General features: G+C 44.1%; 1 protein-coding gene and 1 long non-coding RNA gene across 3 annotated transcripts in view; one reads left to right on the top strand and one right to left on the bottom strand.

The window, feature by feature from the left end:
- Positions 1 to 16,946, top strand: part of LOC105197674 (inositol-pentakisphosphate 2-kinase) — a 79,962-nt gene that overhangs the window by 6,312 nt on the left and 56,704 nt on the right. For both annotated transcript variants that reach the window (XM_026131571.2, XM_026131570.2), the window contains exon 2: positions 15,250 to 15,416. The gene's annotated coding sequence lies outside the window, so the exon portion shown is untranslated. The remainder of the gene's footprint in view (positions 1 to 15,249; positions 15,417 to 16,946) is intronic.
- Positions 583 to 15,255, bottom strand: LOC120358806. Its single transcript, XR_005575678.1, has 2 exons — positions 10,302 to 15,255; positions 583 to 9,204 (listed from the first exon to the last, which is right to left on the bottom strand). It is a non-coding gene; the product is annotated as an uncharacterized LOC120358806 (long non-coding RNA).

Here is a 16,946-nt window from a genome sequence, read left to right as displayed (position 1 = left end):
CAAATTTGAGAATTGTAGTGTCATCATGTTTTATCTCGTTTTTGATTGTTTTACTTGATTCTATATTTTTATTAGTAGAGAGAGATTCTCAATATACACGCGTATAACAGGTGTGTACAACGATTCTATGGCATCGCGAATATTTATTAACACTCTGTACACATGTTTTCGGCACCTTCTCATCAATATCTTAATACTTTTTAATTAATTTTCTCTACTTTTACAAGTATAAAAAGACTTTTCAGTATACTTTAACATCTATAAAAAGTATTTGTATAGCTGTTTTCTTAATAAAATTGTACATAAATTTTATAACAAATTATAGTGCTCTTAGTTTTTAACAAAAGAAATTTGTTGCAGAACAAAATTGTCGAATCGTGCGTACAGACTGTCAAAATTGTTGTTTCTTTTTAAATCTCTTTATATATATTTATATTTTATATTTATTATTACTGCGAAATGTTAACGCTATTATATTTTTTTATTGAATAAAATAGCAGTTATGTTCGCCGTTTAAATATAATTATATCATCTCGTACAACTTCTCTTTAATTTATCACTTTTTTGACTATCGGAAATACATGTGGTTCTGACGGATTTTTTTTTTTTTTTTTTTTTTTGTGCAACGTGTTCGGTATCGGGGAAAAAATTCATTATGAATCCGGCATATATGGCGTGTCTTTTGTAATATATAACCTCGTTCGTCCGTGTAGAAAACGGGTGTACGAGGAAGTCTGGTAGTGGTTTTACGCAGCTGAAATTCTAATCACTTCCTATAAAATTCTACGTGTTTCGCGTGCGTTAGTTCCCGCGCGGGCAACACGGAAGCGGGTGTTCGCTGAAACAATCGTTAAACCTAACTCGATCGTACGTATCAGTTAATTTGTCATTCTTTGTGCTGTATCATGCCTTCGAATTCCCCTTCGAATTCCCCTAAAAATGGCATGTGTATATGTCACGAGAGATCTAAATGAGTCGTCTTTCTTTAATGCAGTCCATTCAACTGATTCGGCTGTGTATCTATGGCCAGTTAAATTTGTACATCTATTATTTAGCCGCCGGCCTGTTTAATTTTAGCATGCTATACATAATTGTGTTGCCAGAAATAAAAGAAAGTACCACGTTTCTCGCTCGAAGCGGATTTTAGGGCTTAATAATATTTTCATACCGATTATTAAACATATTTTTCCGTTTCTATAGACTGCGTGTACGAATTTAAAACACAATCGTAAACTGAAGCTAGAAAAATAATCACTTTACTCTTTTGTCACGTAGTAACGTTCATGATTTACTATTTTTTTTTACCATACATGCATATAATGAGAAAGATGTAAGCATTTTAAAAACGTTCAAGTTTGAGAGCCACGTTGAAAATGAAAAGTGACTCGTTTATACTATATATTAAATGATGGTGACGGGAGTAATTGGAGTTTTGTAAATCTGTTTGTGACGCATCGAGATTAATAAGAGGTTGCGTTTATTGTGTACGATTAAGAGCATTAGCGAGTACAAAACGGCGATGCATAATTATCACTGATAATAATTATCATTGTATTATCTCTCATCGTTTGTCCTGATAACGAAACGTGCAATAAGCGTATTTTTTCATCCGCTGCTATTTGCCAGGATCACGGGCTATATTATTTCAGTCGTAAATGGATCATTGATATTATACATTGTCGAGGGCGGGCGCGATAACGCGACAAAGTACAATCTTTGAAACAAACAATGAAAATGTCTCTCTCGCGAGTCTCGCAAATTCCGTATCGCCTTAGATTATGTACTTCTATTTGCGTGTCTGGCTCGTTGCTCCTCCTAGCTGTCTTATTGCGCGCGCGTTGGCGATCCTCCGTCTCATTCTTCATATCTTCTGGCCGATTGTATTTCGATCCTTGGTTCACCCCCGTGCCCACCCCTTCCGCCCGTGGCAGTGCCTCCTCCTACGTGTACGAGGTAACACGGTAGGCGAGCGGAACGCGTTGTCTGTCCGTGTCTTCGTGGAAGAAGAAAATGCCGCCGGTTTGTGGTTTCCGCTTGGCAACAGCGCAGCCGACTGTCCGTCCGTGCTGCCTCGCTGGGTCGACTCATTGGCGTAATCGCGAGGGGAAGCCCTCGAGATCGTCCGGTTGGTTCCCTTTGTGAACGTATCCGCAAAAAGCGAGCGAACCGACGACGACGACGACGGAAGCGGCGGCGGCGGCGGCGGCGGGTTTCTTCGGGTTCTGCCGCGCGAAATTGCGATCCGCTGCGATATTATCGCGCATCTGCCGGCGAAAGTCGCTTACGTCGAATTTCGATGACAGACCGTGAAAGAACGAGTTCGAGTAACGCGTCCGCGATTGCATCGATACCGAAATTTTGCTTTATCACTACAATATTCTGTCGCCACGAGATGCAGTCGGTTCATCGTTTCAGCTTGATGCCAGATACATCGTGAGCTATCAGATATGAACGTTTCCTTCGCGACAAAGCTGCGCCAAAGAACACGGATAAATACCTTTTCCCAATGTTGAGTCGAACGTGTCGCGCGTCGTGAAACGTGTCGAGAGATTAATACCAGGAATTACAACTTCGATCTCTCTTCTAATATCTAGTAACAACGATTCGGCTGAAAATTATATCTCAGTCTTACGCTGTTGGCAATCTCCCCTGTCTCTTCCGTCTCTTCCCTACCCTACCCTACCCTACCCTGTTCCAGTGGCTTTCATGCAGTCCCACTCTTGCTCTCTCCACGTCCCCCTCGTTTTCTCATTCTATCCTGGCGCTCGCGAGTGCTCCCCTTCTCTGTAACAACGTGTTATAACACACACACACACACACACACACACACACGCGCGCGTGCAAACACGTGGGGCATACATGCACGAGGAGCGGCTATTTTTTTGTTGTCAGAACGGAAAATTCGGCAACGCTGCGCCTGCGCGCACGGCCGATCCGCGCCAGGAATCACGAAACCGCACAAGCGGATTCTCCGCATCTCGTCGCTTCAGGAGAGATCGAGAGGCGAGTGGAAGATATCTCTCGGGGTTTCGATCCCCGGTCGACGAAAGTTGGTCACCGCGCCGCCACTGCCGCCGCGTCGTCGCCGAGAGGATTTCTCTCCGCTTAATGGAACGGGGCAGGACACGATCTAGTGTAACGCCAGTGAGAGAGCCACCCGCGCGTCGCGTATTCAAATGCGTTCCGCTTTGACTCGTCGTGCGAGTCAATTCCGTCATTTCCTCTTAACTGATGCTCCCGTTAGGTATGGTAGGTCGGCGGCGCGGCGCACATCGGCGATCGGCAGGTCTCGGCGTTTCCAAAGATAGGAGGAAAATATTTTTTTTTCTCTCGTAAAAGAAAAGTCTTCGTTCGTTACAATCGATCGTTATATTTACGCGTCGTCGATACCTATGCCTCAACCATTTTCAGACGTGACGTCAAATGGATGTTTGCGTTAAACACAAAGGTCCCCCGGGCTTACGTTCGATCCTTATCGCGAAGAAACGGAGCATCGCTTACGCGAGATGAAATTATTCTCTCCCTGAGCTATACCTATCGCGTATTTCATTCAATACTTTCTACGATGATATTCGCGGAGCGGATTGAGAGTGCACAGCAAGCGGACGCCGCGTGAACAAGCGTGCTCGCGTCCTCGCGTTCTCGCGAGCGCGTGAATTGCATGGTAAATTTAAATGGTACGTAGATAAAAGCCCGCCTTCGCCGCAGGACACGATTTTGTTGGCTCCGTTCTCTTTTCTCTCGTGTCCGTCGATTGTTTTACACGCGCGACGCTTGTCGCATTAACGCTCCAAAGGAAGTCGACGCGCGACGTCGCGTCAGCGAGAAGAGCACTCATCGTAGACGCGCGCGCGCGCGCGACGTAACGCAAACGTTTCGCGTCGTGGCTTTTACTACACGCGGGGAAACTCGCGTTTCGCGCGCCGCGAGTGTCGTTCTTTCTCTCCGCAGCAAGAGGATTACAAACCCGCCTGCCGTCGCGTTTGCTTATCCCGGGATATCTCATTTACCTCACGTTCTCTGACTCGTGCAATTTTTTAACCGTCCCGACCTCACAAATGTTTTTCCGAAATGAGATTTCGCGAGGCTATTACATCGCGCGTAACGGGCCTCAACCCCTCGGGCGCTCCTCCCCCTCGCCATCCCCCTTTACCCCTTCAGCCCTTTGTCCTTCTGCTGCTGCTGCTGCCGCCACCGCCGCCGCCGCCGCCGCCGCCGCCGCCGCCCCGGTCGTTATGGCGCGCTCTCTCATCGTGAAAGACCCTCGATTCCAGACTCGGTTCGTCCAGGCCGGCTCTCTACTCCGCGCTTCAACGGAGCGTCCAACGACTAGTTCTCTCGTTCCCTTCTGTTTCTAGCCCCCGACCCTCTCTTTCCTCGCTCTATCGCAACACGCAATTTTCCCGGGCCTTCCCACGCCACGCGGGCGCACAGCCGAGCAGCCGTCTTAATCCATGAAGAGGGAATTGTCCAATTTCAGCATCGGTGCTTTGTTTAATCAATGTAGAAATATTAAATACCAATCTCTAGCAGCTCTTACCGATTGAATACAACTTCCGGAAAGAGAAAGCGGAGAACGATGAGAGAGAGTGAAAAATGTTTCATTTGTGTTGTCTGAATTTTATTCTAAAAGACACCAGTACGTTCAGAGAACAATGGCCAAGGCAACCGTGAACGTGCGTCGATGCGTCTCGTTCATCGCGGGATCGAGCTTATAATCCGAAAGGGCCCTAACAATGTTCTCTTTCGGAAGGGGAACTACGAGAGGCAATCACCATGGACACGATACTCCCCGAATACCATAAGCGCAATGCCACTATGGGGGGTGAACCATGTGTGTTTCGCTTTCCTTTCTTTATCGATGAAACGCACAAAATGTTTGCTCTCCGTTCGCACGAGTTTCGATGAATATTACGAGTGCTAATCGATAATCGTCGACGCGAAGCCGCGACGATGGATGGAGGAGAGCTTCCCTCTGCAGGCGGAGAGGGAGAGAACCGGTTTGATCACGATCGTGTAGGCGATCTGTCGGCTTCGCGGAGCGCGAAGCCTCCTCTCCTTCTTACCTGCGCGCTTCTTCTGCTCCGCTTTTCCTCGTTGAGGAGAAGCCGACTTCGCGGAAATAACGCTACCGTCCCTCCGTTACGCCTCCGGCTGTCGTCGTGACACGTAACGACTCGCTGGCGAAGCACGGCGGGTTTGTTGTAAAGACGCGTGAAGCCATGTAAAGCTGTGTGCAGCGAGAGGCACATTCTTTATTTAACGTGCCAGCATTCATCGCGCGTTGAGAGAAATTATTTTTTCTTTTCTTTTTACAAATCATTATAACTTTGATCGCTTTGCAATCTTTGTTTGAAAACTTGTTCGCGCAGATTTACTTTGCGATTTTGCACGCCGCTTAAGGCACTAACCGAGAATCAATTTATTCAACAGCTGCGAACGAACGGAAACTCATTTCCGTCGTTAAGTACTACGAGTACTTGTCATCACTTTCCTCTCCGATTTTTCCCTCGTGAATCTGATGATTAATCTATAGCGGATCGCCGTATTTTGCTTCGACTGACTAATATTTACGTCCGCTGAAAAGGTCCGAGTGTAACATTTTACTATTGCTATGTGTCGAATAGCGTTGTTATAATAGCGTCGTCCATAAAAATAGATTAAGGTCTGTATAGTGATGCTTGTATTGTATTTGGACCGTTTATGTTACAACGTTGATCGCGTGTGTCCGCGTTACGTAAAAGCGAGTTACTTATCGATCATAGAATGCCCCATTTGGGCCTAATAATATCGAGTTTCTATTTAATCATGAGCTATCGTTGATGTCGATACGATTTCGTGCTTACAATAGTTTAATGGTGCATACAACCGTTGTTAAAAAAAAAAAGTGCTCGATTAACGATACCGTGTCCGCTCTAGTAAAGGAATAGATTGCCTTTGCATACGACGGAGGGAGGGAGGGATAAATTTCACGATTATTGTCTGTACGTGGAGATTATTGATCCTCGTACAAAAGGATTTCACGAGTCGTATGGCCGATCGATGTTGGCATAATTTATCGACGTGTCATTTTTCAAGTCGAAACGTGCAACGATACATCTAAAAGTGATTGCGAATTCATAATTGTGTAGTCTGCTCTTGTATATCTCGTCTCGCATTACGTGAAAATAGTCTTTCAATCACATTTCCGCGATAATTTCGCGACACAAGTAAATGAGATTGCGCAACGTCAAAGTTCAATCGACGCATAAAACACCGGATTGGCAAAATTGCAGAATTAACGGACGAATATAGGACTCCTTCTATAATCGGCAGTTTACAGATACGGTGATAGATGTGAATCAGTGATTCTTTTATTGTAAATTCCATTCATCCTTTATCACGGTCTATTCATTATATAATGACGCAAACTAGCGAAAATTTTCACATTCGGTATCGCTCTTCATTCAATCCGCGTAATTCGCGTCGTTTCTCTATTCGCTTCGTGCGTCTCGTTTCTTCGCGTGCGAGGAACGTTGACACTAAATTCGATTGCATATCGCAATGACGACTGCATTCAGATGTTATTACTACCTGAAGTTTAATGGCGTCGCGCTATTCATGCCCGTCGATTCAGAGTTTAGGTGCAGTTAGGCAAAGTTACGACCGATATTATAGGCTTTCCAATGTAGTCCGAAAGATATCGTCGCAACTGTGGTCGTCGGTATATTTACGTTGCGAAAATAATTGCTGCTACGTTAAACTCGTAATATCAAATTATATTCAGTTTGAATTATTTTTTATCATTTCTGTAGATTGCCGTTGCTCCTCAAAATGTCGTTAATTTGACTCAAATAATGGAGTTGAACGGAATTTAACGCAATAAATGTTAAATTTTATTCAAATATGGTTTATTATTTACTAGGTACATATCGTTAATATAGAGGCTGTTTACTTTAGACTAGAAAAAAAAATGAGTTGAATAGAGATTATTCTTTTAGCTACAGGTTTTGTTAAAAATGACAAAATGTCATTGAACTCAAGAATTGATTTAAATTTGATTCTTTAATTTAACAGTGTAAGTTTCTTCGAAACAGTCATTCGAATTTTCACTGAGCATAATATTTTTTAAACAGATATGCAGTCGCTCGTGCAGTGATCAGCGATAAAATTTCGCGACAAACAATGTTTGCGTATACTGATCTTTTTGATTATCATTTTAATTGACGTTAATTTAATGGTCACAGAAGGTTCATGGCAGTCAATGGTGATAATTACTTGCCGACGTTTCGTTATCTGCGAAATGTGACACGACTGTTTGCGAGAATTTCGCTTGATCTGCGCGCCCGTGATGAATTTAAACGAGCTCAAGTGGTGCATTGGAACTCGATTTAACGTCGTACGCGATGTCCGCCGTGCAAACTGTAACACTGTATTGCGAGATACTTTACGTATCAAGATTTATTGGCGAACGTGCTAAACGGGGATCGGCCGTCCGTGACGAAACAGCGTGAGAAAGCGTCGCGCGCGCGCGCGCGCGCGCGAGATGCTCGATAAGTGAAGAGAAAAAAGCAGGGGAAGAGAGTCACGGAGGAAGGGTCGCAGGTCGCGGGTCGCGGGTCGCGGGCGATGATAGACATACACGCACGTTGCGTTCCTTCATTGAGAGCTCTCCAGGGTTGCGAAAGTTCGTATCGTATTTACGGCTCGCGACGTGATTCGAAATAAATATACTCAGCGGTAACAAAGAAACCATTAGATTATTTATGCGAGGCTGTCGCCGCGCGCGCACGTTACGCCGTCTGCCTCTAAAGAGTTCGTTCGCCCACGTCCGTGTTGTTCGCACAGTTGTCCGCGCGCGCTCTGTGTGGAATCGACCACTTCAGAAATTGCAAGTTGTATCAGCGGTGCAGAAGAGCGAAAACCGAGAATTCTCTCCGCCGCGATGTCGAAATTGCGCTCCCCGAAACAAATTGCCACGTATTCGTTCGACGGTCGCGATCGTTTCTGCCCTTGGCAGACGCTTCGGTTGAGCATCTGTTGAATTACCGGGCGCAATAACGTGGCAACGCTGCGACTGATATGAAGCTGTACGTACCAGACGCGATTAATCGAGACCGTGATGATGGCGATCGAGTCGTGGCATGGATGCATTCGCGTTGCAGTTTAGACCGCATCGCGATATCTGACCTCATTGATACCCTGCCAATACCGAAATTAACAATCTCGTCTACTCTATCGCGCCAATCGAGCTCCTTTCGAGAAAAGCTATAATAGCTGCGACTTTGGGTCGACGACTCGATCGTTAATATCGAACACTTGTCGTAGTCTGCTCTTTTGTTTGTACGCAAACTTATCACTTATCGTCGAGCGGATATTGTTTCTCTCTTATATTTTTGTAAACATTCCCGTTTGATCGCTGCTGTGGTATCATCTTAATTAATCATCTGCAATTAATTTGCCAAAGATACTGTAAAATATAATACTGATCGAATCTTAAAAGGAAAGTTCTGTTTATTTTTCTTTTGCGCGCGTCAAGCGATTGTTGGAATTCTCTGTCTGTTTTAATGAAATGTTTTTTAAAGGAACATTTTGTATACCATATGTATATAAATATCACACTTATGACGAATTTAACATCTTGTTTTTTGAAAATTCAATATATAATTGATAGAACTGATTTTTTTCTAAAAATTTCTAGAGTTCTCGACAGGTTTAAAAAGTGTTCTCGCGAGAGTTATGGATCACTGCCAGAACATTTTACCAATGAGAATTTATGACGAATTGACCATGATGTTTTATGCGGGCGGAACTCTGCTGCCCATCCTTGATTCGATGTGTTATCATTTGCTATAAACCTGCCGGAAATATATAATACAGTATAAAGAAGTGATGACAAATGCTATCAGAATGAATTAAAAATTAAAAAGAAAAACTTTCATGGGTAATTGTTATTTTAGTGGAGGTATGGAACTTGTTACTTTTTCTGACCGATGGGAATCGTATAACTTATCCGGGATTTTGCAGGGTTGAAGTCGACGACACGCGATTTAATAAAACAAACCAAGTGCATCAAGTGTTTTAACGATACGACGCGATGTATTTTTGAAGGAAGAGCGATAAAGAAGTTCCTTCGGCCTCGTTGATCTGGCCTCGTTCTACTAATAAGCGTGCTTCATCCTGCGCCAACCGGCCTCGTTTCGCATGTTTTTCTCGCCTTGCAAGCTAAAGCGACAAAAAAAAGAGAAGAAAATATAAAACGCCGTCAGACAATTTTCCCCTTTTCAAGACATTGACTTAAGACTTTTGAAGCGAGGCGAACAGAAAGCATTAAACGACTGGGTCGAAACCCAGCGCATTTGCTAATTGCTTGCCATTTAGCGATAGACGAAGCGAAATTGAAGGCATAACCCTAAAATTTTAACAGATGCAATTGAAAGGAGGAAAAGTAAGTCTGCTCGGTTATCGCTATGTTATCGTGGTAAGCCGCGCAAGGACTTAATAGAGATAAATTACGCCTTATCACGTGGCTTAAATAACGGACTTGATACGAATTAACTTTAGATAATTAAAAATAGACGTGGATTCGTGTCGCGCGATAATTCCGTGAAACACGATATTTACGTTCGTTCTTCGCGAAAGCTTTCTCGCCTGACTTTTTTCCAAACTATGAATTTTGATATTACTTATTTTGCTGCACAAATATTTTATTAATAGAATATTTTCAAACATCGTGTCGATGCACATGTTCTTCGTCCATCTATTTTTCAATGTTCGAACGTTCGGCGATACGTCCTTGTTGCGGGCTTATGACGCTAACGGTTTTACACGTTATCGAGTCGCTGCTGGCCTATGAATGACAAATTAGTTTCGAAGCGGGTTCTATCGAGTGTACATGACCCACGCTGCTCTTATTTTCGGCGCTTTTTCTACATATTAAAAATACATTTTTGACGAGAGATAGCACGGCGGTCGATAAGAACGTACGTCATTCATGTTTGATCAGATAGAAAGATTGCGTAAATCCACATCCGTTCGGTACCTTTTGCTTTTTCCTCGTGCTCAGTAATGAAGATGATTAAATTCTCTCTTTGCAAAGTGTAAAGGAAAATATAGTTTTATCGATAATTTTAAAGTTGAGAGTTGGGTGCACAACACGGCAATTTATATCAATCAATTTGATGTCGCGCGACCGGACGTGGCGTTTCACCGCCGCCGCTGCCGCCGCCGTCGTACGCGTACATTTTCGTTCAACGGACTGACGCTTGTCCGAATGCTTCGCGAGACTTGTGGCGACGTTAATATATATCTGTTATCGATACCTTTCGACCTGCAGCCCATGTGGCCCGCGTCGTGGTGTTCCGAGCGGCGTTTGGCGCTCTGCGCTCGGAAAATCGCGCAAGCCGGTTCCGTATCGATACACCGATGTGTACGGTCGTCCGGAGTCCGGAGAGCCGGCCCATCAGTATGCGTGCCTGCAGTTATGCGTGAAACACATCGCGCGGACGTACGTGCGTGTGTGTGCGCGCATTTGCGTCATGTGGGTTCGTTGTTTGTCCCGAGGGCAGAACGACCAGCTGTCTCCGCGAGTCTCGTTTTATTTGTGTCCCTTCGCCCCTCGCCTACCCGGCGTGACCTCACCACTACCACTACCACCACCACCATCACCACCACCACCACCACCACCATCATCATCACCACGCCACTGCCACTCCACCTCTCTCCCCAGGCTCCACGCATCGATCGCCAGCATGCGTGTAAGCATCGATGCACTTCGTGCACGTAGGGAGTAAATAGTATAGTCGTGGGTACCAGCCCAGTTATGGGCACGGCACAAGGATATCGGCGGAAAGAACCGCCCGTCGACGAGCCTTCTTTCGCGATAGAGCCAAAAATTACGATCGATTTTTTTTCTTTTTATTTTTTTTTTTCGCCTCGTATCTCAAAGTTACACAAGTTACACATTGAAGTATATCCGTTGCTACACGACGGATAAAACTTATGTCCACTTTGCCCACGAACTAGCCGCGATTCGAGCGTATGTTCGAAGGTAACTATGACCGACTGCAACGAACTCTCACATAAATTAAAAATAAAACGTCGTTAGAAGAATAAGTTGCTCGCGAAACTAGCCGCGCTAGTTTGTCGCTGTTCCGACGAACGATCCTCCGATATAGCATTCGATGCTTTTTGCAGGTGCCTCGCGTATCTTTTCGTTATAAAAATTGCATCCACCTCGATGAAGCTCCGTCCTCTCCTCTGCTTTGGCCGCTTCGCAAAATTACGCTTGATTTGTCCTAAATTAACAAGTTATAAGCCACTAAGCTGGAAAAGCTGGTCAGCGAGCGGCGCGGCCGTTGCTGAGCTCCGAAACCTGCAACAGCTCATAAACGCGTTACCGCGCTCTTTTTTTTTTATCTCTAGAATATGTAATAATCTTCGTTGAACACCTGGGGCACGAACCGCGCACCATGCGCAATCTTTCATCGTGTCGATATCAGCTGCTCACCTCCCGGATCGCATTCGCTAAAAGCGTATAGTAGATTTTCCAATCTTTTTTGTGTAACGAAATTGCGGCGCGCGGCGGTAAAGATGTTACGGTTCTTGAATAAATAGGAATCGCGCGGTTTGTTTAGCGAGAGAGAATTATTGCTGGTAGAATTTTGTGGATTTTGTCGATTTTGTTATCTCTCGATTCCACATCGCGCGTCATGTGGCCGACCACGGTTCGGATACTCGATAGAATATCGGATTAAGTGCTCTGCGTTCCTTCTCTCTTTAGATTAATATTTCGCGATTGATAATTAAGATGGAATAAGCGAACGTGAACGTAGACGTAAAATGCGGAGGTAGCGTAGCGAATTGTGAATTATTGCGCCATATATATAGTCGCCGAGTTAAAACGTATAGTCATTCTTTATTCACATTCACGCGCGTAATCGCTGGAAAGAAGAACGAGAGCTTTACAGCTACGTCCTTCTCTTGTGCGAGAGGACATTCACAAAAGAATGTCGTGAAAAGGGAGAAGCGGAGAAGAGATAATCGCTTTGTTTGTATCTTCAAAGAGAATACGTCAATGTAAATATCTGTTTAAAAATTGACCAACGGTGTGCGTTGATGTTCCATCGAACGTTTGCTTCTTTCGTAACAGTGACTTTACTAGGAAGTTAATTAACATTTTCGCGCTCGAAACGCTATCGCGAACGATAATCGCGATGAGATTACTCCAAGACTGCTAGGCGATCGATGAATCACGAGTGAGATACTGCGCGTTTTTTTTTTTCTTTTTTTTTTTCATCCAAACGATTTTCTCGTTCTCTTATTTCCGGCGAGAGATCCGTCGGTCTTTTGTCTCGTAGACGAACTTTAGGCAGTCGAGGGGGGACAGAGAGGGAATCATGTCTGGTGCCACTTTGAGACCCGCACAGTCCATTAACGACCAACATCTGGCCCTTGCCAGCTGCCATCCGGTAAAAGGCAATTCACGACCCGCGCCTAGCGCGATATATTTCGTTCGAATATTTAGACTCGTTTCTCATATCGCATTCGTTACTTCTTCTTCGACAACGATTAATATCGATTCGGCAAACTGAAACTCGTGATTCGGAAATTTTATTATGTTCTTCTCGGTACACTTAAAACGTGAGAAACAACTGCACTCGAACAATGAAACACCATAATCTCCGATTTCATCGTGTTTAGCTAAACGCTTCGGTTTAAGATCCGCTCTCGCGTCATAACGCGAAAAGATTACCTTTGACTATCGCCAAGTTTATAGATCTCCAGTTTTATGATATTCCCTGGCGGCGCAAATTGCGCAGCGACTGCGAAATATTGCTTCAATAAAAATTTACTACCTCGCGTGCAGTCGCGCGGATTTCACGTTGCGTTCGAAGGGGGCGAAGAATACGAAGTTGCGATCGTCGCAGAGATGTCGCTTATAAAAGAAAAGAAAAGAAAATAGAAGGAGGGAACGCGAAACAATATAGCGCACGTACGTTCTCGTATTTCCTGAAATAGAGAACGTCTCCACAGCTGCACGCGTGTCGCGCTCGTCAAAGGCACGGATCGTGTGTGTGTGTGTGTGTGTGTGTGTGTGTGTGTGTGTGTGTGTGTGTGTGTGTGTGTGCGTGCGGCGCGGTCTCCTCTCTCGGAACCGGTTGCGAAAGAGGAATAGCGTTCTAGGCGAGAAACACAATAATCCGGTAACCCCGTGAAAAATTGTCACAGATATTAAATGTTTCGCGAGACGATTTCAAGTCGACGCGAATAAGATCGATAAAATTTCAGTTCCAAACTATCGATACTAATCAAGATGTGTCTCGCAGCTACGATATTATATACATTTGCAGCGGGATGAAAAGTTGACGTTGGGTCAAGTGCGATTTTCGATCTCGCGCTAACCATAAACGTACGTTACATGCACATTTGATTTCCAATAGTGATTCGATATCAATTATGCATCGTAACATAACGAATAATTAGTTTGCCCTCCATGATTAATCGCGTTGGCTTTAATATTGTAACCTGAAATATATTAGTAATTACACTGCAACGCGTTAATAATCATGCTTGGCCTCTCGCGCAAATTGCAGATGTAGCAATAATGAGACGTAATTTGGTCTCCCGTGGCAATTAATAGCGCCCCATTTGGGGATATATAACGTTATTAATTATATCGTTAAATTGCTGAATTAACGGTACGTCGTCGCTTGTAAAATGCTTCTTTCTCAAGAATCACGACGCGACGCGCGCGGCGACGGTCGAAACGCGTAAACGCAGAGAGACAATAGAAATTGCGTTTGAATATCCAATGGCTCGCGACGGTTTCCTCATCGTTCAACGGGGATAATCGCGTTTTATTCGTATTATCTTGTCGCGCGCAGGCCAGCGCAGCGGCGCAGGCCCTTTGGGGGTGGTGGCTGCTGCCTGGCTGTCGACTCGGTCGACTCAGGGTCTTCGTACAACGGGACGGATTAACTTCCCTCGTACGCCACAAAAACAGGTTCTCCCCTCAAAGTTCCCTTTCATGGCCGAAGCGCGAGCGGACTCGTGTGTCGTCTCTCGTCCTCGGCGCGGCAGCGACGGACGTTTTATCGTCGCTGCCGCTTCGTAACTCCCGTTGAAAATCTTTTCCCGTTGCGCTTTTACGTTACGTCATATCACGTGCGCGAGTCGCTGTACGCGATATTCGCTATACTCATCCGCTTACGTGGATTAGGCACGTAATGGGAAATTCGGTGTGGCGCTGACGCTTCATCTCTGGCAACAATCGCCCCGTCGGCTAGCCGAAACTACTTCTCTCCAGTACATTAAGCTAGATTACCGCAATTAGCTGCACCGCGCGTGTAAACTTGCTGGTGCGAAGCGTTTGGCATCTGGCAGCAGATACGGATAACAGATTGCGGTCGCACTCGCGAGCATACGTGCATACATACATGCGCCCTATCGCTTCGACAGTCCGCGCGCCGCGCGGAAAAAATCCGTTTCCTACCGAGATTACGTATTCGCGTATTCGTCTATACGCCTGTATAGTAACTCTGTGTGCGCCTGTGCGCCAAATCGCTGCCAACTGAAACGTTGTTAAATTAATGGTTATTGTGGCGTCTCTTTTTTTTTTTTTTTTAAATTCGCGTTTCCTCTATTAAAAGCAGTACATGGAAAAATATTGAAATGCATTGACGTCAGGATGTCCGAATGAAGATAGCGGCGAATCACGCGCCGACTATTTATTGTACAAAACTCATTTTCTCTACTAGAAAAAACATTTATGCCAAGATAAAATATATACGTTTATATTTTGAGAAATGGAATAGAATTTTCAATTTTTCACAATGATAAAACTCATTTCCTACTACGGTTTGGATAACTGTTACAACTAATTAGCCCGAGGTGAAAATTTGACCGAGAAAATAGCGCCGTCACAAATTCGTTTCGATGTAAACACCGATTTGTATTCAATAGCTCCATTCAAAACGAGCATGCTACTGCTTTTAATGCCGTTCGATTTAAATGAACTTCATTAAAGGCGTCCTTAGGCGAAGCTACTGTATTAGCGGATCATCATCATCATCATCATCATCATCATCATCATCATCATCATCGTCTTCCTCTTTTTGTTTGCGTGAGAACTTTGATGATCATTTATTTAAATTAAGAATAATTAGGCTGATTACTATTCGAGAAACAACTATATTTACACACGAATACCACTAACTCTATTCGATATTTACAATAATTGTTTTAATATATATTTTATTCTTTTTACAGAAAATACGTTTTCGCAGTCTCACACGCGCAAACGTAAATTTGGACCTGTGCTTTGGCTGGAACGAAGACGGTTTTCACTTCGGGATTGCCACACTTTGCACCTCGCCTTGACACGTCACTGTTTTTAAGCGCGGTGAAGACAAGAGTGAAGACAAGAGTCTGACCACGTACGTATTATACGGCACTTAAATATTCAGCATGTGTATGAATTCGGTAGATTTTCTCGAAGGCGCCGACCAAATGTCGAGTTTGACGTTTCGTTTGACGTTCGAATATAAATCAATATTATCTACTCGATTAGTTTTTATTGATCGTTAGCGCTCTTCGAACGATCGATGGAGCGCATTGTGCAAAAAAATCACTACACGAAGCGAAGAAACGAGAGACAGCTGTGCCGGGTGAAAGCAGAAACGGGCGAGGGGGGTCCGCTCCAGTTCCTCTGCCCACGCTCCGAACCCCCGCAAAATCGAATCGTATTTAGGCGCGATATCTAGTCGCGTCACGTTTAATCGGAGAGAATATTCCTATCCTCGGCGACTTCATAACCCATACGTTTATGTAAACTTTCCTTAGCAGCTATCTCCAGAAGCCACTTTCTTCTCGCGCGAAACTATCGCGCGAACGATCAGAAACGATCAGAAACGATCGCGACGTTCGATCCATCTTTGATTTCAATCCGCGTCACCACATCTTTTCGGACTTGCCCTTTAAAAGTTTATTATTTTCGATAAACTATCTATTGATAAACGTAGGCGCGTTATCCATTTTTATGTTGGCTACGACGATCACGTTTACCAGCTAACAAAGCCGTTTTTAGCGCTAACGTAAGCGTAAAAATTATCGCCTCAGCGCACAGTTACTGACCTAGCTTAATATTTCTGGCACAGAGAAAGATGGGCGAAGAACCAAAGTATTTACGTCGTTGTCCGCACGGACCGCGTTATTTTGTTTTGTAATTTCTCTCTGACTATACCTTTTCTCTTTCGTCTTTCGTTCTCTCTTTCTCTATTTCGACGCGTTGGTCGCGTCGCGTCGCATCGCGTCGCGTCGCCTCCTGTGTCTCGATGACGAAGCGAAGCAACGTATGTTCGCAATGCTAATCTAAACGCAAAATTTCACGCGCAGCTATGTAATCGGCAGCATAATTTGGTCTCCTCACTCTGTCAGAATAATTTACGATTGCGATTAGCTTTGCTATTTGCTCTTGTAAAGGATGACGCGTTTAGCAAAGGATCGAATACGGTTCAGACTCCATGTGAAACTTGTCTCCGAATAAATCCATTATAAGTGATCAGGTCATGTAGTTGAGTAACGTTTCGATTTATTTGGTCTTACTTTTTGCCGAATGAGTCATACCGTTCAAAGCTCTACGAGCAAATGTCGTTTTATCTTTTTTGTCAATTTTCAGTAATCTCTTTAACGGCTACAAGTTACTTTTTTGTACTTTAATATTAACATCACAGCATGATGTTTCTTGGTTATTAGATTATTGCCGAAGTAACAGACGTGGTTGACGTGCAGTTCATTTTCTATCTCGCCAATTCATTAAGAGTGAGCTAAAAATAAAATCAAGCAAGTTGCATGCAATCTTGTACAAAATTAGTTATTATAAATCGATTCTCAATTTAATATTGCGATACTATTCTTCAACTCAGAATTGTGTCAAAACGAAAAAGCAGCTTTATTGGCAGCTTGAC

This window comes from Solenopsis invicta, chromosome 10 (assembly GCF_016802725.1).
Source record: "Solenopsis invicta isolate M01_SB chromosome 10, UNIL_Sinv_3.0, whole genome shotgun sequence".
Taxonomy (NCBI): Eukaryota; Metazoa; Arthropoda; class Insecta; order Hymenoptera; family Formicidae; genus Solenopsis; species Solenopsis invicta.
The sequence above is the reverse complement of the archived record's forward strand: the minus strand, read 5'-3'. Positions and strand labels throughout refer to the sequence as shown.